The 22,327-nt window shown below is 29.3% G+C and overlaps 1 long non-coding RNA gene and 1 pseudogene across 4 annotated transcripts in view; both read right to left on the bottom strand.

Moving 5' to 3' along the window:
- The window catches only part of LOC126301642 (uncharacterized), a 114,143-nt gene that overhangs the window by 36,379 nt on the left and 55,437 nt on the right, over positions 1–22,327 (bottom strand). The window lies entirely within an intron of this gene.
- On the bottom strand, positions 13,629–14,712 carry LOC126301628 (NADH-ubiquinone oxidoreductase chain 5-like; annotated as a pseudogene).

Here is a 22,327-nt window from a genome sequence, read left to right as displayed (position 1 = left end):
ATTAGTGCAATTTCTACATCAAAAATTAAAAAGATTACTGCGATTAGGAAGAATCGTATTGAGAATGGTATTCGTGCTGATCTTTTTGGATCAAACCCACATTCAAATGGTGATCTTTTTTCTCGATCATTAATTAATTTTTTTGATAGTGTTGTTGCCAGGATTATAACAATTATTGGAATAATAAATCTAATGAAAACTCTTGTTGATAGAATTAGAATTGTTTTTCTTGATTTATATCAAGCTTTCTGATTGCAAGTCAAATGTACTATTTATACTAGAAAAACAATTATCTACCTCATCAATAAATAGAGATATATAAGAATAATCATACTACGTCTACGAAGTGTCAGTATCATGCTGCTGCTTCAAATCCAAAGTGATGTCTTGGTGAAAATTGATTTATTGAGTGTCGAAGTAGACATGTTGATAAAAAGATTGTTCCAATAATTACGTGTAAACCATGGAATCCTGTTGCAACAAAGAATGTTGATCCATAAACTGCATCTGCAATGGTAAAAGGTGCTTCTCAATATTCATATGCTTGAAGTATTGTAAAGTATAGTCCTAATAACACTGTGAAGAATAATCCTTGTAGTGCTTGAGTATGATTAGATTCCATTAAACTATGATGTGCTCATGTTACTGTTACTCCTGATGCTAAAAGAATAGCTGTATTAAGTAATGGAATTTGTATAGGGTTAAAGGGTTGAATTCCTATTGGAGGTCATAGTATTCCTAGTTCAATTGTTGGTGCTAATCTTCTTCTAAAGAATGCTCAAAAAAAAGAAACGAAAAATAATACCTCTGATGCAATAAATAAAATTATTCCTCATCGTAATCCAATTGATACAAATCCTGTATGTAATCCTTGATATGTTCCTTCTCGTACTACATCTCGTCATCATTGAATTATAGTTAGTAGGGTAATTCCAAATCCAATTATGAATAAGTTAATATTAAATAGGTGGAATCATTTTGCTAGTCCTGATACTAGGACTATTGCTTCAATTACTCCTGTTAATGGTCAAGGTCTATAGTCTACTAAGTGGAATGGGTGGTTTGAGTGAGTTGTTAACATAGGTTTAATATACTTCTCTAGAATATAGAGTTCTTAGAATTGAGAAAACATAGGCTTGAATTATTGCTACTGCTGATTCTAGAATTAATAGAAGTATTTGTCCAATAATTAGTAATGAGATTATGTTTATTGCTATAGATGGTCCTGTGTTTCCTAATAAGGTTAATAATAAGTGTCCTGCAATTATATTTGCTGCCAACCGTACTGCTAATGTACCTGGTCGAATAACATTACTAATTGTTTCAGTTAGTACTATAAATGATATTAATGCAGGCGGTGTACCTTGTGGTACAAGGTGTGTAAATATATGATTAGTATGGTTAATTCATCCAAATAATATAAATCTTAGCCATATAGGTAGGGCAATTGCAAATGTTAATGCTAAATGTCTTGTTCTAGTAAAAATATAAGGGAATAATCCTATGAAATTGTTAAATAATATTATAATAAAAATTGAGATGAAAATGAATGTTGTTCCATTAAATGATTTTGGTCCAAGAAGTGTTTTAAATTCATTATGTAAGGTTAAATTTAGTTTATTTCAGATAATGTTAATTCGTGATGGTGTAAGTCAAAATAGTGATGGGATTAATAATAGTCCTAGAAATGTTCTAGTTCAATTTAATGATAAATTAAAGATGTTAGTTGATGGGTCAAATGTTGAGAATAGATTTGTTATCATTTTCAATTTAAGTTTTTTATTTCAATTGTTCCTTTTTCTGCTCTTTTAATAAGGTTAGGTTTAAATGAGAAGAAGTTTATTTGATTAAACAAGATTAATGTAGCTGAAAATATAATGAATAGTGAGAATCATATAAGAGGGGATATTTGAGGGATTTGGATATAATTTCCCCATCAGAAGTAGTCGTTAATTTACTATTATTTGGTTTAAGAGACCATTACTTACTTTCAGTCATCTGATGAATTTCAAGGTGTACTAATTCTTTTTAGTTACTTTAGATTGACACTCTAATGTTATTTATTTTAACTAACTCCTTAAATTATCTTAGATAATCACTTAATAAATAAATTTACTGAAGTTCTTTCAATTACAATTGGTATAAATCTGTGGTTTGCTCCACAGATTTCTGAGCATTGTCCAAAGAATAATCCAGGTCGATTTATTGTGAATGTTCCTTGATTTAACCGACCTGGCGTTGCATCAATTTTAACCCCTAATGCAGGAACTGCTCATGAGTGTAGAACATCTGATGCTCTTGTTAATACTCGTACTTCTGGAGTGCAGGCTTTCATGGCCGGAATAGTCTTCAGTTAAAACTTCCGGGCTGAGAGGCCATGGTCGATGTATAATATTTCCACCTGACGTTTCGTCTCCAGTTGCGGGAGACATCTTCCGAGGTCGTCCGGCTACTGCCACTGAGGCTCCAGGTACTCTCGCATTTTGTTGAACACCGAAGATTATCACAAGAAGATTAGTGACCTTTTGGATCCCACTACGTATAAAAAGCTTCAGAAGGATCCTACAAACAAAATTTTGAGAAATACCAATCAACTGGTAAAACAATCTTCTCTTTCTTCGGATGATAAAAAACAACTCTGCAAAACGGAAGCTTATCCTCCCAGGCTATATGGACTCCCGAAGGTACATAAAGCACAGGTACCGTTAAGACCGATTGTGAGTGCTATAGGATCTCCAACACAAGAGGTGGCCAGATATCTCGCCTGCTTGCTGCAACCATACATTGGCAGAACTGACAGTTATATTAAAAACTCGGCACATTTTATTGAAAAACTGAGGGAGATTAACGTTAGCTCAAGTGATATTCTTGTGAGCTTCGATGTAGTGTCATTGTTCACCATGGTGCCTGTAAACGAAGCTATTTCATATATAGCAGATATTTTCCCGACTGACTTAGTGGCTTTATTTAGACACTGCCTGACGACAACTTATTTCCAGTACAACAACGAGTTTTACGAACAGATCGACGGGGTGGCGATGGGAAGCCCTCTCAGCCCAGCAGTTGCCAATTTATTTATGGAGATCTTCGAACAGCGAGCGCTGCAGACTGCCAGTAAAAAGCCAGCTAAATGGTACCGCTATGTTGATGACACATTTGTAGTGTGGACTCATGGTGAAGAAGAGCTGGATGTCTTCTTGGTGCACCTGAACAGTATTAACCCGAAGATACAGTTTACGATGGAGAAAGAGAGCAACGGTCAACTCAATTTCCTGGATGTGTCGGTAATTAAACGGGTGGATGGGACGCTGGGCCACAAGGTATATAGAAAGAACACTCACACGGATCGATACCTCCACAAGGAATCAAACCATCATCCTAGGCAAAAGAGAGGTGTCATGAAAACCTTGGTGGACAGAGCCAACAAAATCTGCGAGCCGGCTTACTTGCAAGACGAATTATATCACTTACGTTCGGCCTTCATGAAAAACGGATATACCAGCAAGGAAATTGATCGAGCGCTCCATCAAAGGAGAAAAGAAGCCAGAATTCCAGAGCAACAACGGTCACCTACTGGAAAAGTTTTCTTACCGTTCATTAATAAAGTCACGGACCGCATCGGCAAAGTTTTGGCTAAACATGGGATCGAAACTATCTTCAGACCCACCAAGAAGATTAAGGAATATTTAAGAACTGCAAAAGACGCTCGACACCCCCTAGCAACACCTGGGGTATACAAAATTCCATGCAGTTGTGGACAAGTATACATTGGAACAACAAAAAGAAGTGTAAACACCCGCTTAGCCGAACATAAGAGAAACTGTCGCTTAGGACACATCGAAAAATCGGCCGTAGCTGAGCATGTTTTTCGAGATGGGAACCACGAAATTAAATTTAATGAGACTAGCGTTCTAGCACGAACATCCCATTATCATGCACGCATGTATAGGGAAGCAATAGAGATCCACAAACACCACAACAATTTTAATAGAAAAGAGGAAGTTTTAAAATTGGACAAAATATGGATGTCGACGTTGCGCAAGAAGAATGACAATCGATTACTCTTAATCGAGAATAATGACGCCTCCAAAGATAGGCATACTGTCGGCATCACGTGACGAATGGTGGTGCCCTCTATGCGCTCTATAAATGCGAGAGTACCTGGAGCCTCAGTGGCAGTAGCCGGACGACCTCGGAAGATGTCTCCCGCAGCTGGAGACGAAACGTCAGGTGGAAATTTTATACATCGACCACGGCCTCTCAGCCCGGAAGTTTTAACTGAAGACTCGTACTTCTGTATTTATTGGTAGGATTGTTCGGTTATCTACATCTAGTAGTCGGAATCCATCATTTTCTAGGTCTTGTTCTGGTGTTATATAAGTGTCAAATTCTACGTCTATGAAGTCTGAATATTCATATCTTCAATATCATTGTCGTCCAATGGTTTTAATTGTAATTATTGCATCTACTGAATCATCAAGTAAATATAATAGTCGTAATGATGGAAGGGCAATAAAAATTAATGTAATTGCTGGTAAAGCTGTTCAGATTGTTTCAATTAAATGTCCATGAAGTATATTACGGTTAGTATAGGCAATAAATAATATATAACTTAGGGCATAACCTACAATTACTGTAATTAATAATAATACGACCATAGTATGATCATGAAAGAATGATAATTGCTCCATTAATGGTGAAGCTCCATCTTGAAGAGATAAATTTGATCATGTTGCCATTAATAAATATTTTCTAATAAAAGGTCAAACCTTTATTTGTAGAGCTTAAATCTACTGCACTAATCTGCCATATTAGAATCTAGAGATTAATGGTAATTCTGAGTAACTATGTTCTGCAGGAGGGTTATTTTGTAGTCATTCTGTTGATCTTCTTATGTTAGCTCTAAATATAATTGCTCGGTTTGTAATCATTCTTTCTCATATAATTACAATGAATATAATGATTCCTACAATAGAAATTGTAGACCCAATTCTCGATACTACGTTTCATGATGTATATGCGTCTGGGTAGTCAGAGTATCGTCGAGGTATTCCTGCTAATCCTAGGAAGTGTTGAGGAAAGAATGTTAAATTTACTCCAATGAATATAATTGTAAATTGGATTTTTAATCATGTATTATTTATAGTTAATCCTGTAAATAGTGGATATCATTGAATGACACCTCCTATAATTGCAAATACTGCTCCTATAGATAATACATAATGAAAGTGGGCTACTACATAATATGTATCATATAATACAATATCAAGTGATGAATTTGCTAATACTAATCCTGTTAATCCACCAATTGTAAATAGGAAAATAAATCCTAGAGCTCATAATAATGGTGGATTGAACTTGAATTTAGTTCCATATAATGTAGCTAATCATCTAAATACCTTAATTCCTGTAGGTACAGCAATAATTATTGTTGCTGATGTAAAATATGCTCGTGTGTCAACATCCATTCCTACTGTAAATATATGATGTGCTCATACAATAAATCCTATTAGTCCAATTGATAGTATAGCATAAATTATACCTAATGTTCCAAATGATTTAATTTTTCCTCTTTCTTGACATACAATATGTGAAATAATTCCGAACCCCGGTAGAATTAAAATATAAACTTCTTGGTGTCCAAAGAATCAAAATAGATGTTGATATAGAATTGGGTCACCCCCTCCTGCAGGGTCAAAGAATGATGTATTTAAATTTCGATCTGTTAATAATATAGTAATAGCTCCTGCTAAAACTGGAAGTGAAAGAAGGAGAAGTAATGCTGTAATAGCTACAGATCATACAAATAAAGGTGTTTGATCTAAAGTTATACTTTCTGATCGTATATTAATTGCTGTTGTAATGAAATTCACTGCACCAAGAATAGATGATACACCTGCTAAGTGCAGTGAAAAAATAGCTAGATCTACAGATGCACCCCCGTGTGCAATAGCTCCTGCTAGAGGAGGGTAAACTGTTCATCCTGTACCAGCACCATTATCTACTATAGAAGATGTAAGAAGAAGGGTTAGTGAAGGTGGTAGTAATCAAAAACTTATATTATTTATTCGTGGAAATGCTATATCTGGTGCACCAATTATTAGTGGAACAAGTCAATTACCAAATCCACCAATTATAATAGGTATTACTATAAAGAAAATTATTACGAATGCGTGAGCTGTAATAATAACATTATAAATCTGGTCATCCCCAATTAGAGATCCGGGTTGGCCAAGTTCAGCACGAATAAGTATTCTTATTGATGTTCCTACTATTCCTGCTCATGCTCCAAATATGAAGTATAAAGTACCAATGTCCTTATGGTTTGTTGAGAATAATCATTTTTGCGGTAAGATGGCTGAATTTTAGGTGGTAGACTGTAAATCTACTTATGAGATGTTTTCTCTCTTATCATATTTAGGTCTTATATTCAATTATGATTCTAGACTGCAATTCTAGAGGTGTAAAATTTTACTAAGGCCTAAAAGATTATTCTTTTAATTATAACTTTGAAGGTTATTAGTTTGATTAACTTAAGTCCTTAGTATAATGAAATTAAGGTTGATGTTGAAATCAATCCTATTGTTGAAATTATTACTGTTATAGGAAGAATGATTCTTGATTTTTGGGACTTTATCTTTATAGATCACGAATTTTCTGTGTATGATATAATTAGAGCTGAGAATCTAATACGTATATAGTAGTAGAGTGTAATTGTAGTTAATACAACTATAATAGTTATAATAGTTGTTATATTGTTTTCTATTAATGATTGTATTACAATTCATTTTGGTAAGAATCCAAGGAATGGTGGTAGTCCACCTAAAGATAATAAAGATAAGAATATTATGAATTTAATTTCGGTTTTTATATTTCTGGCTGAATAAATTTGATTTATGAAAAATATATAGGAGGTATATATTTATAATAATATTAAATATTAAATTACATATTATAATATATATTATATTATAATAACCTATTTTAAGCTAAAAACATAAGTAGCTATAATCCTAGGTAAATAATTGCATTAAAATAATCAATTGATAATGGTAAGATGAACTTATAATACTTTAATTTCAATTAAATGTAATATATTAATATAAATTATTTATTATATATATATATATAAAAATAAAATGAGCAGGATAAATTAATCCTAATTAAACAAAATAATACATAAAAGAATTTCAAAAAAAAACTTTCGATTTATATATTAAATAAATGAAGTGCCTGATTAAAGGGTTACCTTGATAGGGTAAATAAAGTAAATAAAATTACCTTCATTAAAATTACATAAGATAGAATTAAACTACCTCCTTTAGTATCAAAAACTAACGTGCATCATACACCTTAATGTAAAAAGGTAAGCTAAACAAGCTAATGGGTTCATACCCCATTTATAGAGGTATCAATCCTCTCCTTTTTAATGACCAACAACTCTACAAAGCTTCTCTTCCTATCAACATTAATGATAGGAACGATCCTGTCCATTTCATCAAATTCCTGATTTGGGGTTTGAATAGGACTTGAGATCAACTTACTTTCATTTATTCCGCTCCTAACAAGAAATAAAAATATAATAATAAATGAATCATCAATTAAATATTTTATTGTCCAAGCAATAGCATCGACAATATTATTATTTTCAATTTTGCTGATTCAAATAAAATATCCCATGGGATGGGAAACAGAATTTATCCCATCAATAATAATTAGATCTAGACTATTATTAAAGATTGGAGCTGCACCTTTCCATTTCTGATTTCCAGAAGTTATAGGAGCATCAAGATGAAATAATTGTTTAACATTAATAACATGACAAAAAATCGCCCCAATAATGGTCTTATCTTATTGTATTCAATTAAGAACTTTTATTTGAACAATTATTATCTTAAGAATTATTATTGGGGCAATAGGAGGTTTAAATCAAACATCCTTACGACAACTTTTAGCATATTCATCAATCAGACATCTAGGTTGAATAATTAGATCATTAACAGTCAGAGAAAACATCTGAGAACTATACTTCATTATTTACTCACTATTAAGATTAATTATAGTTTTATTATTTAAGCAAATAAATTTATTTTTCATAAATCAAATTTATTCAGCCAGAAATATAAAAACCGAAATTAAATTCATAATATTCTTATCTTTATTATCTTTAGGTGGACTACCACCATTCCTTTGATTCTTACCAAAATGAATTGTAATACAATCATTAATAGAAAACAATATAACAACTATTATAACTATTATAGTTGTATTAACTACAATTACACTCTACTACTATATACGTATTAGATTCTCAGCTCTAATTATATCATACACAGAAAATTCGTGATCTATAAAGATAAAGTCCCAAAAATCAAGAATCATTCTTCCTATAACAGTAATAATTTCAACAATAGGATTGATTTCAACATCAACCTTAATTTCATTATACTAAGGACTTAAGTTAATCAAACTAATAACCTTCAAAGTTATAATTAAAAGAATAATCTTTTAGGCCTTAGTAAAATTTTACACCTCTAGAATTGCAGTCTAGAATCATAATTGAATATAAGACCTAAATATGATAAGAGAGAAAACATCTCATAAGTAGATTTACAGTCTACCACCTAAAATTCAGCCATCTTACCGCAAAAATGATTATTCTCAACAAACCATAAGGACATTGGTACTTTATACTTCATATTTGGAGCATGAGCAGGAATAGTAGGAACATCAATAAGAATACTTATTCGTGCTGAACTTGGCCAACCCGGATCTCTAATTGGGGATGACCAGATTTATAATGTTATTATTACAGCTCACGCATTCGTAATAATTTTCTTTATAGTAATACCTATTATAATTGGTGGATTTGGTAATTGACTTGTTCCACTAATAATTGGTGCACCAGATATAGCATTTCCACGAATAAATAATATAAGTTTTTGATTACTACCACCTTCACTAACCCTTCTTCTTACATCTTCTATAGTAGATAATGGTGCTGGTACAGGATGAACAGTTTACCCTCCTCTAGCAGGAGCTATTGCACACGGGGGTGCATCTGTAGATCTAGCTATTTTTTCACTGCACTTAGCAGGTGTATCATCTATTCTTGGTGCAGTGAATTTCATTACAACAGCAATTAATATACGATCAGAAAGTATAACTTTAGATCAAACACCTTTATTTGTATGATCTGTAGCTATTACAGCATTACTTCTCCTTCTTTCACTTCCAGTTTTAGCAGGAGCTATTACTATATTATTAACAGATCGAAATTTAAATACATCATTCTTTGACCCTGCAGGAGGGGGTGACCCAATTCTATATCAACATCTATTTTGATTCTTTGGACACCCAGAAGTTTATATTTTAATTCTACCGGGGTTCGGAATTATTTCACATATTGTATGTCAAGAAAGAGGAAAAATTGAATCATTTGGAACATTAGGTATAATTTATGCTATACTATCAATTGGACTAATAGGATTTATTGTATGAGCACATCATATATTTACAGTAGGAGTGGATGTTGACACACGAGCATATTTTACATCAGCAACACTAATTATTGCTGTACCTACAGGAATTAAGGAATTTAGATGATTAGCTACATTATATGGAACTAAATTCAAGTTCAATCCACCATTATTATGAGCTCTAGGATTTATTTTCCTATTTACAATTGGTGGATTAACAGGATTAGTATTAGCAAATTCATCACTTGATATTGTATTACATGATACATATTATGTAGTAGCCCACTTTCATTATGTATTATCTATAGGAGCAGTATTTGCAATTATAGGAGGTGTCATTCAATGATATCCACTATTTACAGGATTAACTATAAATAATACATGATTAAAAATCCAATTTACAATTATATTCATTGGAGTAAATTTAACATTCTTTCCTCAACACTTCCTAGGATTAGCAGGAATACCTCGACGATACTCTGACTACCCAGACGCATATACATCATGAAACGTAGTATCAAGAATTGGGTCTACAATTTCTATTGTAGGAATCATTATATTCATTGTAATTATATGAGAAAGAATGATTACAAACCGAGCAATTATATTTAGAGCTAACATAAGAAGATCAACAGAATGACTACAAAATAACCCTCCTGCAGAACATAGTTACTCAGAATTACCATTAATCTCTAGATTCTAATATGGCAGATTAGTGCAGTAGATTTAAGCTCTACAAATAAAGGTTTGACCTTTTATTAGAAAATATTTATTAATGGCAACATGATCAAATTTATCTCTTCAAGATGGAGCTTCACCATTAATGGAGCAATTATCATTCTTTCATGATCATACTATGGTCGTATTATTATTAATTACAGTAATTGTAGGTTATGCCCTAAGTTATATATTATTTATTGCCTATACTAACCGTAATATACTTCATGGACATTTAATTGAAACAATCTGAACAGCTTTACCAGCAATTACATTAATTTTTATTGCCCTTCCATCATTACGACTATTATATTTACTTGATGATTCAGTAGATGCAATAATTACGATTAAAACCATTGGACGACAATGATATTGAAGATATGAATATTGAGACTTCATAGACGTAGAATTTGACACTTATATAACACCAGAACAAGACCTAGAAAATGATGGATTCCGACTACTAGATGTAGATAACCGAACAATCCTACCAATAAATACAGAAGTACGAGTATTAACAAGAGCATCAGATGTTCTACACTCATAAGCAGTTCCTGCATTAGGGGTTAAAATTGATGCAACGCCAGGTCGGTTAAATCAAGGAACATTTACAATAAATCGACCTGGATTATTCTTTGGACAATGCTCAGAAATCTGTGGAGCAAACCACATATTTATACCAATTGTAATTGAAAGAACTTCAGTAAATTTATTTATTAAGTGATTATCTAAGATAATTTAAGGAGTTAGTTAAAATAAATAACATTAGAGTGTCAATCTAAAGTAACTAAAAAAAATTAGTACACCTTGAAATTCATCAGATGATTGAAAGTAAGTAATGGTCTCTTAAACCAAATAATAGTAAATTAACGACTACTTCTGATGGGGAAATTATATCCAAATCCCTCAAATATCCCCTCTTATATGATTCTCACTATTCATTATATTTTCAGCTACATTAATCTTGTTTAATCAAATAAACTTCTTCTCATTTAAACCTAACCTTATTAAAAGAGCAGAAAAAGGAACAATTGAAATAAAAAACTTAAATTGAAAATGATAACAAATCTATTCTCAACATTTGACCCATCAACTAACATCTTTAATTTATCATTAAATTGAACTAGAACATTTCTAGGACTATTATTAATCCCATCACTATTTTGACTTACACCATCACGAATTAACATTATCTGAAATAAACTAAATTTAACCTTACATAATGAATTTAAAACACTTCTTGGACCAAAATCATTTAATGGAACAACATTCATTTTCATCTCAATTTTTATTATAATATTATTTAACAATTTCATAGGATTATTCCCTTATATTTTTACTAGAACAAGACATTTAGCGTTAACATTTGCAATTGCCCTACCTATATGGCTAAGATTTATATTATTTGGATGAATTAACCATACTAATCATATATTTACACACCTTGTACCACAAGGTACACCGCCTGCATTAATATCATTTATAGTACTAATTGAAACAATTAGTAATGTTATTCGACCAGGTACATTAGCAGTACGGTTGGCAGCAAATATAATTGCAGGACACTTATTATTAACCTTATTAGGAAACACAGGACCATCTATAGCAATAAACTTAATCTCATTACTAATTATTGGACAAATACTTCTATTAATTCTAGAATCAGCAGTAGCAATAATTCAAGCCTATGTTTTCTCAATTCTAAGAACTCTATATTCTAGAGAAGTATATTAAACCTATGTTAACAACTCACTCAAACCACCCATTCCACTTAGTAGACTATAGACCTTGACCATTAACAGGAGCAATTGGAGCAATAGTCCTAGTATCAGGACTAGCAAAATGATTCCACCTATTTAATATTAACTTTTTCATAATTGGATTTGGAATTACCCTACTAACTATAATTCAACGATGACGAGATGTAGTACGAGAAGGAACATATCAAGGATTACATACAGGATTTGTATCAATTGGATTACGATGAGGAATAATTTTATTTATTGCATCAGAGGTATTATTTTTCGTTTCTTTTTTTTGAGCATTCTTTAGAAGAAGATTAGCACCAACAATTGAACTAGGAATACTATGACCTCCAATAGGAATTCAACCCTTTAACCCTATACAAATTCCATTACTTAATACAGCTATTCTTTTAGCATCAGGAGTAACAGTAACATGAGCACATCATAGTTTAATGGAATCTAATCATACTCAAGCACTACAAGGATTATTCTTCACAGTGTTATTAGGACTATACTTTACAATACTTCAAGCATATGAATATTGAGAAGCACCTTTTACCATTGCAGATGCAGTTTATGGATCAACATTCTTTGTTGCAACAGGATTCCATGGTTTACACGTAATTATTGGAACAATCTTTTTATCAACATGTCTACTTCGACACTCAATAAATCAATTTTCACCAAGACATCACTTTGGATTTGAAGCAGCAGCATGATACTGACACTTCGTAGACGTAGTATGATTATTCTTATATATCTCTATTTATTGATGAGGTAGATAATTGTTTTTCTAGTATAAATAGTACATTTGACTTCCAATCAGAAAGCTTGATATAAATCAAGAAAAACAATTCTAATTCTATCAACAAGAGTTTTCATTAGATTTATTATTCCAATAATTGTTATAATCCTGGCAACAACACTATCAAAAAAATTAATTAATGATCGAGAAAAAAGATCACCATTTGAATGTGGGTTTGATCCAAAAAGATCAGCACGAATACCATTCTCAATACGATTCTTCCTAATTGCAGTAATCTTTTTAATTTTTGATGTAGAAATTGCACTAATTCTACCAATTGTAATTATTTTTAAAACTTCAGACATTATAATCTGAACAGTATCAACAATATTTTTTATTCTAGTTCTATTAGGAGGACTATACCATGAATGAAACCAAGGAGCATTACAATGAGCAGAATAAAGGGTTGTAGTTAAATATAACATTTGGGTTGCATTCAAAAAGTATTGATATTATCAATCAACCTTAAATAGAATAAGAAGCGAAATATTGCAGTCAGTTTCGACCTGGAAGATTGGTATGTACTACCCTTATTCTTATTAATTGAAGCCAAAAAGAGGCGTATTACTGTTAATAATATAATTGAACTATAATAGTTCCAATTAAGGAAATGTAAAGCCAATATGAAAGCTGCTAACTTTTTATATTAGCGGTTAAACTCCGTTAACATTTCTAAAATTTATATAGTTTAAATAAAACATTACATTTTCACTGTAAAAATAATATATCTATATTTATAAATACTTAAAAGTAAAAATACTTCCTTAACTTCTTCAGTGTCACGCTCTAATTATAAGCTATTTAAGTAAACGAAAAACAATATTACCAAAATAAATATTCAAAAAATAAAAGTTAAAAGATAAATCTTGAAATTAGAATCATATCAACCTTGAATATAACCAATTAAATAAATAAATAATCTATATAAACCTTGACCACCAAGTAATTCACCTCAACCATTATCAAATGACTTAGATGAATAATAACCTATTTTTAAAGGAATATATCTAATAAACTTAGTTGAAAGAAAAGGTATAAATCATATAGAACCAGCAAATCTAACAAAAGAAAGTATACTTAAAGAAAATAAATTATGAGAAAAATCAAAATTAGAAATAAGATAACCTAAATAAGCACCTAAAGTAACAACTGTAATAGTTAAAAACTTTAAATAATAAGGTAAAGCAATCACATGAGGAATAGGAAAAATTAATCAAGATAAAAGACTACCACCAAAAACAGCAACAAACAATAGACCAATTATTCCAAATGAAATATAATAACCCTTATCATCAAAAGAAAATCTAGAATAAAAATTATTATCACCAGATATTGAATAATAAAACAAACGAAAAGAATAAGAAGCAGTTAAACCAGTAGAAAAAAAATAAAGAAAAAAAATTAAACAATTAATTCATCTTAAACAAACCATCTCAAGAATTAAATCCTTTGAATAAAATCCCGCTAAAAAAGGTATTCCACACAAAGATAAACTAGAAACATTAAAACAAACTGAAGTTAAAGGTATGAAATTAACAATTGATCCTATAAAACGAATATCCTGAGAATCCTTCAAATTATGAATTATTGAACCTGCACATATAAATAATAATGCCTTAAATAAAGCATGAGCCAATAAATGAAAAAATGCAAGCTTTGGATAACCTATAGCCAAAATTCTTATTATTAAACCAAGTTGTTTTAAAGTAGAAAGAGCAATAATCTTCTTTAAATCAAACTCAAAATTAGCGCCCAATCCAGCCATAAATATAGTTATACAACCAATTAAAAGTAAAAATCAACCACAATTATAAGTATCCAATATTGGTCTAAAACGAATTAATAAATAAACACCAGCAGTAACAAGAGTAGAAGAATGAACTAAAGCAGAAACAGGAGTAGGAGCTGCTATAGCAGCAGGAAGTCATGAAGAGAAAGGAATCTGAGCTCTCTTAGTTATAGCTGCTAAAACAATTAATATAGTAATGAGCTTTATTTCAAAAGAATTAGAAATAAAATCATAATAATAAATATAATTTCAACCACCAAAATTTAACATTCATGCAATAGAAATTAAAATAGCAACATCACCAATACGATTAGAAAGTGCAGTTAATATACCAGCACTATAAGATTTTACATTTTGATAATAAATAACTAAACAATAAGAAACTAAACCTAAACCATCTCAACCTAATAAAATTCTAATTAAAGTAGGACTAATAATTAAAAAACCTATAGAAAGAATAAATATTAAAACAATAATAATAAAACGATTTATCTTCTTTTCATCTGATATATAATCCTCTCTATAATAAATAACCAAAGAAGAAATATATATAACAAAAGATATAAAAATAAGAGATATTCAATCCAAAACTAAAGTTATAACAACTATAGAACCATTTAAATTGAAAAGCTCTCACTCAACAAAAACTCTATAATCAATTATTAAATAATAAATACCTAAAATAAAAATTATAGTTCTCGAAATAAACAAAGAAAAAAACTCAAAGAACAAATAGAAAATAAATTCACGGCCTAAGATGAAAAACTTCATATCATTGATTCCACAAAACAATATTTTTAATTAAAATACTTAAGCAAACTAAATAAAGAAATATTCACCCTTTAAACAGAGAATATTTAAAGGCAATCAATGTAAAAGTAAAAGATGATATTCACGAAAATAACCAAGAGAACAAGTATAAACACCAGAATAATAATTCCCATGCTGAGAATAAGAATATATATACAAAGCATAAACAGCTCTAAAAAAAGATAAAAAAATCAAAGCAAAGAATCTAAAAGAAGATCAAGATATAATTCTATTTAATAATCTAATTTCACCTACCAAATTTAAAGAAGGAGGAGCAGCCATATTTGATGATCTTAAAAGAAATCGTCATAAAGCCATTCTTGGCATCAAATTAATTATACCCTTGTTAATTAATAATCTTCGTCTACCTAAACGTTCATAAATAATATTAGATAAACAAAATAAAACAGAAGAACATAAACCATGACCAACCATTAGAGAAAGAGAACCTACACAACCTCATCAATTCATAGTCATCAATCCACCAATAACCATTCTTATATGAGCAACAGAAGAATATGCAATTAAAGACTTTAAATCAACCTGACGAAAACAAATAAATCTTACAATAACACCCCCAGATAAACCTAAAGACAATCAAAAATAATTAAACTTTAAACCCAAATAAGAAATAACCTTTATAACACGAAAAATACCATAACCACCTAACTTTAATAAAACACCAGCAAGAATTATTCTACCTGAAATAGGGGCCTCTACATGAGCCTTAGGAAGTCATAAATGAACCAAAAACATAGGTATCTTAACTAAAAAAGCCAAAATTATAAATACATAAAACATAAAATAATAAGAACCAAAATCAACCAATAAAGGAAAATATAAAGTATTAGAAAAATCATAAACCTTAATTAAAACTAGTAATAAAGGTAATCTAGCAACCAAAGTATAAAAAATTAAATAAACATCAGCCTGCAAACGCTCAGGTTGATAACCCCAACCCAAAATTAAAAGTAAAGTAGGAACTAATCTAGCCTCAAAAAAAATATAAAAAGAAAGAAGACTTAATCTAGCAAATGAACAATAAAGCATAATTATTAAAATCAAAACCATAAAAACAAAAAAATTAGAATGATATGAACTTAAATAAACTGAACCTCTAGCAGTGATTATTAAAGAACAAATCCAAAAATTAAGTAAAATTAAACTAAAAGAAAAATAATCAATACCAAAATAATATCTAATTATATTCAAATCAGCATATGAATAAACACAAATTATAAAAACAAAACCCGACAGAAACATTAAAGAATGAACCAACCATCAACAATTATTTAATAAACAAAGAGGGATCAAAAAAATAGTTATAAATAAATACTTTAACATAAAGATAAACCAAAAGAATTAAAAAAATCATTACCATGAGAACGAATTATTGAAACTAAAATAGAAAGACCTAAAGCACCCTCACAAACAGAAAAAACTAAAAAAATAACAGGAAAAAAATAATCATAATCAAACTCAATAAGAAAAACAATAACTAACATAAATAAAGAAAGAACAATATATTCTAATCTCAAAAGAACCATTAATAAATGTTTACATTTAGAAGAAAAAACATAAACACCAGCAAAATAAATCAATAAAGAAGTAAAAATAGAGAATATAAACATTAGTTTTAATAGTTTAAAAAAAACGCCGGTCTTGTAAACCGGAAATAAGTCCAGCCCCCACTTTTAAAACTTCAGAGGTGGAAAAGCTTCCATCATCGGTCCCCAAAACCGGTATTTTAAATAAACTAACCCCTGAAATGATCAAAATAATAATTATATCATTATCAAATGTAATAAATATTAATTTTATTAAATTAAGACACCCAATATCAATAATGCTTTTTATTATCCTTCAAACCTTCCTAGTTGGATTAATAACAGGAACAATAACAGAAAGATATTGATTATCATATATTTTATTTTTAACATTTCTTGGTGGTATACTAGTATTATTTATTTACATTACAAGAATTGCATCAAACGAAATATTTCAGCCTAAATCAATCACTATAATTATTACATTAATAATGTGAGTATTTATCATATTAATATTAATTATTCTAGATATATCTATATTTATAGACTTTTTCAAAAACACCGAAACTATAAATATTGATAATTCAATCAATTATCAAGAAATAACAATATCTTTAGAAAAATTATATAATAGACCAACATTCATTATTACAATAATAATAATAATTCATTTATTTTTAGCACTACTAGCAGTTGTTAAAATCACCAATATTAATCAGGGACCTATTCGTAAAATAAGATAATTACTAATGAATAAACCCTTACGATTAAGACATCCTTTAATTAAAATTATTAATAACTCTTTAATTGACTTACCTGCCCCAACAAATATTTCATTTTGATGAAATTTTGGATCCCTATTAGGGTTATGTTTGGTAATTCAAATCGTAACTGGACTATTTTTAGCTATACATTATACATCAAATATTGAAATAGCATTCAGTAGTGTAGTACACATCTGCCGAGACGTAAATAATGGTTGAATTATCCGAACCTTACACGCAAATGGAGCATCTATATTTTTTATTTGTATTTACTTACATGTAGGACGGGGAATTTACTATGGATCTTATATATATATACATACCTGAATAATTGGTACAGTGATTTTATTTTTAGTTATAGCAACTGCATTTATAGGATATGTCTTACCCTGAGGCCAAATATCTTTTTGAGGTGCAACAGTAATTACTAATTTATTATCAGCAATCCCATACTTAGGAACAGATTTAGTCCAATGAGTATGAGGAGGATTCGCTGTTGATAATGCAACATTAAATCGATTCTTCACATTCCATTTTGTATTACCATTTATTATTGCTGCTATAGCAGCAATTCATTTATTTTTTCTTCACCAAACAGGATCTAATAATCCTCTTGGACTAAATGGAGATATTGAAAAAATTCCATTCCATCCATACTTTACCTTTAAGGATTCTATTACATTTGTAATAATAACATCATTATTAATTATACTATGTTTAATTAATCCTTACCTATTAGGAGATGCAGATAACTTTGTACCTGCCAACCCATTAGTAACACCAGTTCACATTCAACCAGAATGATATTTCCTATTTGCATATGCAATTCTACGATCTATCCCTAATAAGTTAGGAGGTGTTATTGCATTATTTTTATCAATTAGAATCTTAATAATTTTACCATTTTATAATAAAACACCATTCCGAGGCATTCAATTTTACCCTATTAATCAAATTTTATTCTGAATTATAGTAGTTGTTGTATGCTTACTAACGTGAATTGGTAAACGACCTGTTGAAGAACCTTATATTATAACAGGTCAAATCTGAACAATTATTTACTTCACATATTTCTTAATTAATGTCCATGTCGCAAATGCATGAGATAAATTAATTAAGGAATAAAGTTAATTAGCTTAGGAAAAGCATATGTTTTGAAAACATAAAATTAGAAGTTTAACTCTTCTATTAACTTTTCTCAAAAAATTTCACTAAACAAATGAGATAAATAAAATCTTTAAACCAACAAAGAAAATAAAAAAATTCAAAGATAAAGGTAAAAAACTTTTTCAAGCTAAGTACATTAATTTATCATAACGGAACCGTGGTAATGTTCCACGAACCCAAATAAAACCAAAAGATATAATAGCAAGCTTAATAAAAAATATAAAAGAATAAAAATCACCGCCCAAAAAAATTAAAGCCAATAACATTCTTATGAAGACAATTCTAGTATATTCAGCTAAAAAAATTAAATTAAAACCACCTGCACCATACTCAATATTAAATCCTGAAACTAACTCAGATTCCCCTTCAGCAAAATCAAAAGGAGTACGATTAGTTTCAGCTAAGCAAGAAGCAAAACAAGCTAAAGCTAAAGGAAAAGAAATAATAATAAATCAACAATAAAGCTGATAGTTTATAAAATCAAACATATTAAAACTACCAATTAAAATAATTAAAGACAATAAAATTAAAGCTAAACTAACTTCATAAGAAATTGTTTGAGCAACAGAACGAAGAGAACCTAATAATGAATAATTTGAATTAGAAGATCAACCAGCAATTATAACAGTATAAGCACCTAATCTAGTACAACATAAAACAATATTTCTGTGCAAATCAGGATATCTTGATTATTTATTTTATTATATTTATTTTTTGTTTATTTAATTATTTAATATGAATAATTTTATTGTATTTTTTTGAGAAAAGTTAATAGAAGAGTTAAACTTCTAATTTTATGTTTTCAAAACATATGCTTTTCCTAAGCTAATTAACTTTATTCCTTAATTAATTTATCTCATGCGTTTGCGACATGGACATTAATTAAGAAATATGTGAAGTAAATAATTGTTAAGATTTGACCTGTTATAATATAAGGTTCTTCAACAGGTCGTTTACCAATTCACGTTAGTAAGCATACAACAACTACTATAATTCAGAATAAAATTTGATTAATAGGGTAAAATTGAATGCCTCGGAATGGTGTTTTATTATAAAATGGTAAAATTATTAAGATTCTAATTGATAAAAATAATGCAATAACACCTCCTAACTTATTAGGGATAGATCGTAGAATTGCATATGCAAATAGGAAATAACATTCTGGTTGAATGTGAACTGGTGTTACTAATGGGTTGGCAGGTAAAAAGTTATCTGCATCTCCTAATAGGTAAGGATTAATTAAACATAGTATAATTAATAATGATGTTATTATTACAAATGTAATAGAATCCTTAAAGGTAAAGTATGGATGGAATGGAATTTTTTCAATATCTCCATTTAGTCCAAGAGGATTATTAGATCCTGTTTGGTGAAGAAAAAATAAATGAATTGCTGCTATAGCAGCAATAATAAATGGTAATACAAAATGGAATGTGAAGAATCGATTTAATGTTGCATTATCAACAGCGAATCCTCCTCATACTCATTGGACTAAATCTGTTCCTAAGTATGGGATTGCTGATAATAAATTAGTAATTACTGTTGCACCTCAAAAAGATATTTGGCCTCAGGGTAAGACATATCCTATAAATGCAGTTGCTATAACTAAAAATAAAATCACTGTACCAATTATTCAGGTATGTATATATATATAAGATCCATAGTAAATTCCCCGTCCTACATGTAAGTAAATACAAATAAAAAATATAGATGCTCCATTTGCGTGTAAGGTTCGGATAATTCAACCATTATTTACGTCTCGGCAGATGTGTACTACACTACTGAATGCTATTTCAATATTTGATGTATAATGTATAGCTAAAAATAGTCCAGTTACGATTTGAATTACCAAACATAACCCTAATAGGGATCCAAAATTTCATCAAAATGAAATATTTGCTGGGGCAGGTAAGTCAATTAAAGAGTTATTAATAATTTTAATTAAAGGATGTCTTAATCGTAAGGGTTTATTCATTAGTAATTATCTTATTTTACGAATAGGTCCCTGATTAATATTGGTGATTTTAACAACTGCTAGTAGTGCTAAAAATAAATAAATTATTATTATTATTGTAATAATGAATGTTGGTCTATTATATTATTTTTCTAAAGATATTGTTATTTCTTGATAATTGATTGAATTATCAATATTTATAGTTTCGGTGTTTTTGAAAAAGTCTATAAATATAGATATATCTAGAATAATTAATATTAATATGATAAATACTCACATTATTAATGTAATAATTATAGTGATTGATTTAGGCTGAAATATTTCGTTTGATGCAATTCTTGTAATGTAAATAAATAATACTAGTATACCACCAAGAAATGTTAAAAATAAAATATATGATAATCAATATCTTTCTATTATTGTTCCTGTTATTAATCCAACTAGGAAGGTTTGAAGGATAATAAAAAGCATTATTGATATTGGGTGTCTTAATTTAATAAAATTAATATTTATTACATTTGATAATGATATAATTATTATTTTGATCATTTCAGGGGTTAGTTTATTTAAAATACCGGTTTTGGGGACCGATGATGGAAGCTTTTCCACCTCTGAAGTTTTAAAAGTGGGGGCTGGACTTATTTCCGGTTTACAAGACCGGAGTTTTTTTTAAACTATTAAAACTAATGTTTATATTCTCTATTTTTACTTCTTTATTGATTTATTTTGCTGGTGTTTATGTTTTTTCTTCTAAACGTAAACATTTATTAATGGTTCTTTTGAGATTAGAATATATTGTTCTTTCTTTATTTATGTTAGTTATTGTTTTTCTTATTGAGTTTGATTATGATTATTTTTTTCCTGTTATTTTTTTAGTTTTTTCTGTTTGTGAGGGTGCTTTAGGTCTTTCTATTTTATTTTCAATAATTCGTTCTCATGGTAATGATTTTTTTAATTCTTTTGGTTTATCTTTATGTTAAAGTATTTATTTATAACTATTTTTTTGATCCCTCTTTGTTTATTAAATAATTGTTGATGGTTGGTTCATTCTTTAATGTTTCTGTCGGGTTTTGTTTTTATAATTTGTGTTTATTCATATGCTGATTTGAATATAATTAGATATTATTTTGGTATTGATTATTTTTCTTTTAGTTTAATTTTACTTAGTTTTTGGATTTGTTCTTTAATAATCACTGCTAGAGGTTCAGTTTATTTAAGTTCATATCATTCTAATTTTTTTGTTTTTATGGTTTTGATTTTAATAATTATGCTTTATTGTTCATTTGCTAGATTAAGTCTTCTTTCTTTTTATATTTTTTTTGAGGTTAGATTAGTTCCTACTTCACTTTTAATTTTGGGTTGGGGTTATCAACCTGAGCGTTTGCAGGCTGGTGTTTATTTAATTTTTTATACTTTGGTTGCTAGATTACCTTTATTATTAGTTTTATTTAAGGTTTATGATTTTTCTAATACTTTATATTTTCCTTTATTGGTTGATTTTGGTTCTTATTATTTTATGTTTTATGTATTTATAATTTTGGCTTTTTTAG

Source organism: Schistocerca gregaria, unplaced genomic scaffold (assembly GCF_023897955.1).
Source record: "Schistocerca gregaria isolate iqSchGreg1 unplaced genomic scaffold, iqSchGreg1.2 ptg000077l, whole genome shotgun sequence".
NCBI lineage: Eukaryota > Metazoa > Arthropoda > Insecta > Orthoptera > Acrididae > Schistocerca > Schistocerca gregaria.
This window is presented reverse-complemented; position numbering and strand designations above follow the sequence as displayed.